The sequence below is a fragment of the Eucalyptus grandis genome, chromosome 5 (assembly GCF_016545825.1).
Source record: "Eucalyptus grandis isolate ANBG69807.140 chromosome 5, ASM1654582v1, whole genome shotgun sequence".
NCBI lineage: Eukaryota > Viridiplantae > Streptophyta > Magnoliopsida > Myrtales > Myrtaceae > Eucalyptus > Eucalyptus grandis.
The window spans coordinates 56,710,715-56,720,796 of NC_052616.1; the positions used below are offsets into that span (position 1 = coordinate 56,710,715).

General features: G+C 43.6%; 1 pseudogene; it reads right to left on the minus strand.

Annotated features, from left to right (window-relative positions):
• Positions 1-3,270: 3,270 nt before the first annotated feature.
• On the minus strand, positions 3,271-10,082 carry LOC120293178 (annotated as a pseudogene).

The window sequence follows — 10,082 nt, forward strand, 5'->3', positions numbered from 1 at the left end:
TCCTAATCAACATCGTGTCAACCTGCCCTTCCCATTACGGGCTTCACTCAAACACGGGCTTCACAAACACAATTGCCTACACTTTGCTGCTCAACTAGGCCCGTTAACAATAGATGCCAATACCCAATTCAATCGTATCACTCTAGGGTTTAACACATATTGGAATATCCATTAACCCGATTATTTAAAATAGAAAATCAATTAATTAATGTAAACCCATATTATAGGAAATTTCCAACAATCTGAGGTTAGGTTCATGGCGCATACGGGTGTGCTGAGGTATGCCCAAATAGATTCGGGTTCATTCGGCCCGGAAGGGCCTAAGCGGTGTAGATGCGAGTGGATAAAACTTGCAGGCGACGCAGATTCCTCTTTTTTCCCTCCTGAGAGAGAGCTTTAGCTTCATTCACAGTGATGATGACTTCAATCTCATGTAGAATCCACCACCTGCGCTTCACCTCAAGACCACCACCTCCTCCTCCTCCGCCGCCGTCTTCTTGTCCGATCTTAAATTTACAGTTTCTGGGTACAAGAAGCGAGCTGAATTGGGTAAGACCCGTTAGGATTGGACCATGCAACGGGTCGAGAGCCAGGTGTTGCTTCAAGTTCGGGAAGAGCGGGGTTGATGCTGAAGGTGCCGGCATTTATGGCAGCCAATCCCGCGATGATTTTGATAGAGATGATGTTGAACCGGTTGGATTATGAGTTCTTCTACGCAAATTCTCTCTCTTTTTCCGTGAGGTCGTCATGTAATTTAGTCCGACTGAAGTATGGATTGGAGTTTTTCTTTTATTTTGTTTGGTTGGAATTGTTATTTTGAGGATGAATTGTGGGATTCAATGATGATGTGAAGACGGTGGAAAGTTTTGGTACTTTAGACTGCTTGGCTCATCACACGCTCTGTGCTCATCGAGATTGGACGGTTTTTGAGGATGCAAGTAGCATAAAGAGCGAAAAAAAGCAAGTATATGTGAAGATTGCATAAGGCCCATGACCCTATCGTCGAGCAATTCAAATAAGCTTACGCTAGGCTTGACACTTCCCTAGCAGCAAGCTTCGGCGATTTCGATGAGCGACAAGATGTGACTAATAAACTTATGCTAGGGTTATCGCGACGAAATCCACCACCAACGAGAGTTAGTTTTATAGATGATAAAGATTGAAAACTGGGGGAGTGGACCTTGCTGGATGTTTGTGGTAAGCCGCAAAGGCAGCAAACATAGGGAGGTGATAGGGAGATACAGACAAAAAAAAAAAAAAAAAAAAGCGAAACCAATTCAAAAATAATGTCCTAACGGAGTCTCCCAGTTTTGACATGGTGAAAACAGATCAACTCAAGTAAAAAGAAGTGCAACGGAGAAGATCCTCTCAAAAGTCTGTAACTCTTTCTTGCAAAAAGGGGATTGCATGTCAACGTAGACATGTTTTGAACCCTAAAAAGGAGGGAAGGGAGGTTGGTTGGGGGGGGCTAGTGTGGAATTCAAGCATCGGGGGCAGTTTTGAAAAAGAAAAGATAAGAGGGGGGTAGTTTTAATTTCGAGAGAGAAGTGTACAGATCGACGATGACATTTCACCGTAAAGAAATGGCATAATCTTGAAGATCATGATAAAATTATTGCTGCATGTGGTATAAATGTTCCACTTATGTTCAGTCATTGGTTATATCCAACATTTCATTTATTGATGATATCACATTCAAGACATGCTTCTGCTTATATCCATCCTTCACGGTACTTTGCTGATATTCAGCTTAAGTGTGCATCTGTTCATATCATACTCCGGATATATCTGGCTCCCCAGTTATATCTAGGTTCTCTAGTTATATTCAACTATTCATCTCAAGGCACTTCAATTATGTTAGTAGTGAAGGTCCTAAAAACTTAATATATTGCTATTTCCAAGTCTAAATGAACTCCATATTCTTCTAAACTTGTTAAAGTAGGTTTTCCTTGTCACTTAGAATCTTTCCACCGATTATATCAAAGATCCTCTTGAAGCGGATACTTGAAACACAAACAACTCTTGCATTTATCTAGATCAATATATATCATTGATAGTTTTGCCAATTCCAAAATATATTATGAGGTTTTCTCAACAAAAAATTGATGGATTGGGATCTTATTTGCTGTCGCACAAGAAATTATTCCAACCTTCCTCAATTTTACGTGCGGAAAATTATTGGATCTTATGACACGTGTTAACTGAGTTCTTCTATATGAGACTTATATAATCTAGTTATATTCATATGAAATAGGTTTCCACAATCCGAGTTCATCAAATTATATATCACTTTGTATGTCAACGTTTCATAGGATTTAGAACACTCACGCATTCCGGTCATCCGCCTAACATCTCCTTCCTCCCTCATCATCACATCTCGCTACTCAACGCTAGAAGTTTGAGCGCTTGTCGCCCATAGAGGAGCTCATCGGATAGAGAGAGACATACGAGAGAACAGTGGCGGAAGTAGCTAATCAGCTATAGAGCGTGGCTAAACAGGGTGCGGTAGGTATTGGTGGAATAGTGATCCCTCCCCCCCCTTTCTTTCCGGCGGGGGGTGGTTGTGTGTGTGTGGAGGTGTTTATTCTTGCGTAAGCATAGGTAGACGTATCAAAATGTGTTATAAACCCATTTTTCAACTAATATTTGATGAGTTGTGTTATTATATGAATTAGTTAAATTCAATAAATGGGTGATAAATTGATTTAGAAATGTAAGGCCTAAAAAATGTGGGTTTTATATGGGTTCACAACTTACTTAGACACAATCCATCTCTATGATTTGTTCTTCACTATCGCTTTGACTTGATCTCGTGCTCATTCACTTTGCGGTCTGAATATGATTTTTCTAAGTTGGGTTAAAAAAAGAAGTGTTTTAATTAATATAAATAGAATCGAGTATGAATTAAGTATGAGTCACCGAATTTGTATTATATAAAAATAGGTGAAAATAAATTAAATAAGCCATTTTAGATCAAATCTTTTCCAATCCGATCTACTCATTTGAAAGGTCTAGAAATTTGCATATGAATTTGCTTGCCTTTCCATCGTAATCAAACCACTAACCAATATGATCGAGTAAAGATGCGAGTGCATGTATCTGGAGGTCATGTCTGTGACCCAGATTTCCAATAAAGTGATGGAATGAATGCGGTACGTGTACGAACGGATATTTATTTTATCATATATCATGAGAAGTACTGTAAGCAGATCATGCCACTCTAGTGGATCAAACCATGATTTGCGTGAAGGAGAAGACACTTTGTAGCTTTAGATATATATGACGTAGGAGTTTGCTTGTTGTTCATCAATGATCGAACTGGAACGCCACGAATCTTAAGATAAGGTTTCTCCATGAGACAATCATATGAAGAAAGACTTCCAACTCCCTTTACCGTTCACCGAGGGTATACTTCGGTGACTGACATCTCATTGATCGACATTGCCATGGACCTACTGGTGGATTGGTCCGATTCGAGATTTTTCATTGGTCTCTCTGTCCTGCCTCGGAGGAAGAACGCCGGTTGTAGGGGCGATGCAAGAGAAACAGAGTAGCTGCTCAACATGAGGACTATGGTTGCCATCGTGGGTCTATCCATTGGATCTTTCTGAACACAAAGTAGACCAATGTGGAGGCACCTAAGAACTTCATCCCTTGAATACAAGTCTCCAATGGCTGGATCTAACACTTCCAATGGCTTACCATCTCTCCAATTTTCCCAAGCCTAAAAACAATTCATTGGAAAAAAATATTCTCAGTACATGCAATTTGCTCAGTTTAACAATTTTCATACTAGATATAGTAAGTTTGCACAACTTACATAGCTAGTGAGTTTTTCACCTCTATATTCTTCAAAGGATAAACTATTCCTCCTACCACTAACGAGCTCAAGAAGTAGGACACCGAAACTGTAGACATCGGACTTCACAGAGAATTGCCCATGCATTGCATACTCAGGTGACATGTAACCACTGGAATTTATAACACATCAGCAATATAAGCCTACATAGGCATAAAAAGTGGAGAACAAAGCATAACAATACTTACAAAGTCCCCACAATTCTATTGGTATTTGCCTGTGTTCGGTCGACTTCGAAAATCCTTGCTAAGCCGAAGTCTGAAATCTTTGGGTTCATTTCATTGTCCAACAAGATATTGCTTGGTTTTAGATCGCGATGAATGATCCGAAGTCGAAAGTCCTCATGTAAATAGAGCATTCCTCGAGCAATCCCCCATACTATCTTGTAACGTCTCGACCAATCCAATTCCTTGCTTTTTTCAAGATCTGCGTGTATCCACAGTTGAAATTAAAGGTATTTTCGGTTGACAAATCCTCTTGAATAGATTTTATGCAAGGAACATATTTAGGTTCCAAAAGCTAGTGAAACATTAAACATAATTTGAGGCTAATCACATGATCACCTCAACATAAAAAGCAATAAATTAGGAATATATGAAAAGGCAACATACCAAATAGAAAGTAGTCAAGACTTTTGTTCAGCAACAACTCATAAACAATCAGTTTTTCTTTACCCTCCAAGCAAAACCCGAGCAGTTGCACAAGGTTCCGATGTTGAAGCTCCGCTACCAATAGGACTTCATTCTTAAATTCTTGGGCACCTTGTCTTGAGCTTTGAGATAGTCTCTTCACAGCTATTTGTTGTCCATTGGGAAGCCTACCCTGGAAGGTTAATATTTTGATGTTTAAGTAGACATGAATAGCTTCTGATCACAGCATTTCGATATTACCAAACCAAAGATCTTCAAATTTTTTAATCCTAAAGATCTCTCAAATATATTTAGGGAAAATGTCACAAATAGTCCCTATACTATTACTTAATGTGCAATTTGGTCCATGAACTTTCGATCAGCTCAATTTAGTCTCTGAACTATTGATAAATGTCCGATTTGGTCCCTGAACTTTCGATCGGCTCAATTTGGTCCATGAACTATTGATAAATGTTCGATTTAGTCCTTCGTTACTGTTTTTCCTTTTTTTATTTTTTTTTTTTTGCTTCTTCTCTTTTCCCTCCGTCGCTCCGGCGGAGGGAAGCCGGCGCCGGCGAGGGTCGCCCTCGCCGACGTCGGTGAGGGCAGTCCCCGTCGGACGTAGGCGAGGCGGCCCGACACCGGGTGCTCCTCGCCGGTCTGCGAGGGAGAAGGCGCCGTGACGCCGCCCAACGCCTATGCCGAGCCATGCCATCCCCGCCACCCCCAACGCCGTCATTGAAACCAAGCCCTTGTCCAGCCACCTCGTCAACCAGCCACCAACCCAGTAGCCTTGAAATCCCTTGGCCTGACGCTGGTTGCTGCTGTCGCTTGGTCCCTCGACGACCAGCCAAGTTGCCACCCAAATGCGTCATTGCCGTTACCTTCCCCGAAACCCTATACGCCGAGGGGGTGATGCAGCCGGGTTGGGCGAGGGCTGCCCTCGCCTGCATCCAGCAAGGACGGCCTTCACCCAACGTCGGCGAGGGTCGCCCTCACCGGACACCGACTTCCCTTCGCCGGAGTCAGCGGAGGGAAGAGAGAAGAAGCAAAAAAAAAAAAAAAAAAAGAAGAAGAAGGAAAAACAGTAACAAAGGACTAAATCGGACATTTATCAATAGTTTATGGACCAAATTGAGCCGATCGAAAGTTTAGGGACCAAATCGGACAATTATTAATAGTTCAGGGACTAAATTGAGCCGATCAAAAGTTCAGGGACCAAATTGCACATTAAGTAATAGTATGGGGACTATTTGTGACATCTTCCCTTATATTTTGAACCATTCTCAATCTAGTTTCTAGCTGATCATACCTGGAAAACTCCACCGAATCCGCCCTCACCCAACTTGTTTTGATGAGAGAAATTGTTTGTGGCGGCTTGTATAGTGGCTAAATCATATTGCAAGGACTTGGCATTTGAAATTTCACTCGCGCCTATAGGAGGAAACAAGACTAAAATTGAATAAAAATAAATTCAATAACCACATTTAATATCAAATAAAAATTAAACACTCGTGTGATTATTCTCAACATCGAAAGTTGATAGGAATGGGAATTTTCCGGCGCAATTCATTTCTCAAAGTTACTTGCCGCACAACACTCCTGTACAATGTCACCTGCCTATATAAAATTTCCCATTCTTATGCATCTCGGCAAGCACAAAATTACTAGAGAATAAGGGTGCGTTTGGGAACCACTTTTGGAGAAAGTTTTTAGGAAAATGCAAAGATTTTTGAGTTAAAGGTATTTTCCAAAATGCAAACTGTGTTTGGTAAATTGTACTTTGAAAGCTCTTTGTGAAGTACTTTGAACAAAATAGTGTTTGGAGAATTACATTTACAAATGAGCTTTGTGGTAAAAAAAATTATCAAAAGAAAAATTAAAAAAAAAAATTTGACTGGCAAGGGCAACGGCCATTGGCGACCTCCGGTGACCCCGGATTTGGGGTGGCGAGGTCGCATGCGTCACACGACACCGCCTTGACCTCCGACGACCCCCGGATCTGGGGCGGTGATGTCTTGCGCGTCGCGCAATGCTGCCTCGACCTCCGGCGACCTAGATTCGGGGCGTCGAGGTCGCGAGAGGACCTCGCCATCTCAAATTTGGGTCGCGGCAGGGTCGCGCGACGTCGCCGCGACCTAGATCCGGGGGCGGCAAGGGCTCGCGACCCAAATCTGGTCGCCGCTCGAGCCTCCGGCACCAGATCTGGTCACGACCACCAGACCTGCGACTAGATGGGTCGCGCAGCCCCGACGAGCTCCGTGCGAAGGTCGCAGTGCGGCAGGCGACGGTCGCTGGCAACGCCACGACTCGCGGAGGTCGCCTGTCTCTCCAACGACGATCACCTAGGTCGCGGCGTCCCTGTAGCAGTCGTTGGCCCGGAGAAGATGAACAGTGTTTCATCCAAGGGCATGCACCGGAAAAACAAAAAATTCGTGAGGACAATTTTGGAAAAAAAAAAATGAATAGTGTCGCGTGGGCATGCCGAGAAAGCTGAAAGCCCAACCTGCCTTGGGCTTTCAACCTTAAAAATACTTGCTTTGCCATTAATATGTACAATTTTGAGTTAGACTTATATTGAGACATCAAAGCGCAAGGACAGCAGCTACAAGTTGTGGGAAATATTACAGGCCAGAAGTGCAGGGAGAACGTATCAGCAACATGTAATTCCATCTTAACGCTTGTCTTCTTTGTTCATCTCAGAAACTAAGATGAAGAAGTTCAACGACATCCAAGCTATGCTAATGAATCGCCACTTGGAGGCTGAATCGCTAAAGATGAAGGACATGTTAATCCCAACAATTGCTCTTAAAAAGCTCTACCTGTTTTTCGGCAATTGGGTTCGCTTTTCCCGCTGAACCGTTCCTTCTCCCAGGATTCTCCTCCTGAGCCTCCTCCACGGCTCCTCCATCTGTGATGCATGAAATCAAGATGAAACGTGATCTTTCCAAAGAGAATTCACGATTTTAAGCAGAGTTCGGGACGGATGACCAGGTTTCTAGTGACTGGACTCATGATGACGATCGAGAAGGGCCCTACCTGGACAGATCCTGCAGTTGCAGCTCGTTGAATCTACTGATGACGCCTGTGCAGCCGCTGCAGACGATAGGAGAAGCCGACGGCGAAGGTGTGAAGGCCGGTGGCGAGCCGGGCCGAGTGTTGAGGTAATTATCGTTGGGATTGAACGTCAAGAACTTGAACACCATCGGGAAGTGGAGAGGGAGGGGACTCTGGATGAACCGAGGGAGATGGGAGATCGTTCGTTCCTGAGTTTGGCTTTTGAAGTTCCAAGTCAACTCCGTCGTCCTAGAAACGGCCGCGAGATTGTCTTGGAGGAAACTTCCCCTGGCCCCCCGCGTCCCTTCCCTTAGAAAATTAGTAGCCGCGTTGCCGTCCACAAGTCCCGATTTTATTAGGCAGAGATTTCTTTCGAAAAGTCATGCGAAAAATATAGAAAAGACATGATCATTTGATAATTTACATCAATACTTCAAAACTGAACCAAATTCATTAATAACGGCATTACTATCCACGTGTCTTTCTTGAAAATATAACCTTGGTGCGAATCTCAACTCTATCATCTGAGATAAAGATTCGTCTTGAAAAATTACGCGGACTATGATAAAAGAGAAAAAGGATTGGCCCCAAAAGATGTTCGAGCGATGAGTTATTTCTCTCTTGAAGTTTTGCCTTCTTGGACCGTCCAACCAGAGAAATAACTGGAGGCGCGTTTTAATAGCTTGACTTCTCTTAAAATGGTTATTTTGCCAAAAGCGTAGACATAATACATCCCCATTTGTACGGTTTCATCATTCTATTCACGTATGCGGCACAGATACATATTCCATACCGCTGTGATCTCCTTGGACGGCTCCATACGTCTTGGCCACTTTCCTCCGCCTGAAACAACAAGCGAGGAAGAGAAGCACCACGCCTACGCCAACAGCAACAGCGACAGCGATGATAATCACGGTAGTTTTATTGCTTTTCCCTACATATGTGCAACCACATCTTAGTAACATCAGTATACGTGGTCAAGACTGTTTAGGATTCTAGAAACTGGAATTGCCACCATAGGCCAGAGCAAATGTAAAATACAGGGTAAAACAAAAAGGGTACGCTTAAAGAGCAAATGTCCAGAAGAAATGAAGCTGTAATCCATGATCTGTACTCACAACTCTATTCTTTCTCCTAAATCACATGCGAGTGCACCAATTGTTTACAGGGGATTAACCATTAATTTGATTAAAAGCAACCTTTAACCAATTGTTATGTAAATAATCTAATCTCGTAAGTGGATGTAGAGCCCACCATGTTCAACTGGTATGAGTGATTGAGATAATCGAGCCACCTAGGAAAAAGTATTCACCTAAAAGATACTTCATCACGACTTTGTAGCATTAGAGACTTGAAAGAGCTGATAATACCTTTCAAATTGTCTTTTCTGTCAATACTTATAATACCTCTAATCCAGCCAACAGTTTTCTTAAAGAAAAAGCTGCAGCATAATCACCGGAGTCACCACTCAAACGCACTAAACACCAGAAAGTTTTATATGTGATCCTCGATCACCTCGCGTCTTTTTCTTTGGACATTATAGCTACTCAATCTCTCAGATCAATATGCATACAACCGCTTGTATAATGATTTTTTTTTTTTTTTAAACAGATGGTGAATACTATGATTAATCAAAATTGAATCCAAGAGCCTAGTAGGAGAGATTAGCTAAATCTGAGTAAATATTTTTGGCCCGCTGGACTAAATCCAGTCTTCGATAACAAAAGAAGACAAGCAATACAAACAAACATGTACCTTTAGGACTGGTAACCGGAGTGGGAGCAGGAGGCGGAGGCACCGGTGCTGGCAGGGCTGAGGCGTTATAAAAGGGGTAGAACTCGTACCTCACATTGCAGCTCGGAGTGAGCGTCCTCCCGCCTTGCTTCCCCTGAACCAGATTACCGATCGCGTACCAGAGACACGTGTCACAGTCTGACGCTGTCAAGTCCGGAGTGCATTGCGCGAGTGTGTACAACTTCTGCAAGCTCGTGTAGATCGCCTCTGCCACCGCGACCTTCTTCCCCGACCCGCCAGTTGAAGCCCTCGTGGCGACGTCGTTCAGGGTTCCTGCCAGGAGCTGCGTGAACTAGGTTGAGTCGGTGATGTTCCCAGTGTTGTACAAAATGGCAGCCGGCTCTCGCTCCATGGCAGAGAAGATGGACTGGTTCGTGTACCGCAACATGCACTCAGCGAACCAGATTACCGAGACTCGCTCGTTGGAGCATGTTTCGAGGATTTTCTGTTTTGCGGCGGCCACGCAGTCGCTGCACGCGGCGGTGTCGAGGTCGCCGCGACAGAGGTAGAGCCCGTAGACCCGGTCGGGAGGGTTATGGCCGGCGGTGGCGTTGGCGAAGCCATCGGTGCTGTTGGGGGCGGCGGAGGAGAGGGAAGAGAGGAGGGTGTCGAGGTTGGACTCGTAAGTGGAGTTGGGAGTGAAGAGGGCGGTGTTTGGGCAAATATGATACATATATTCGGGTACAGCCTCAGTACTGAAAATCTGGATGATGAAGAAGAAGAAGAAGAAGAAGAAGAAGAAG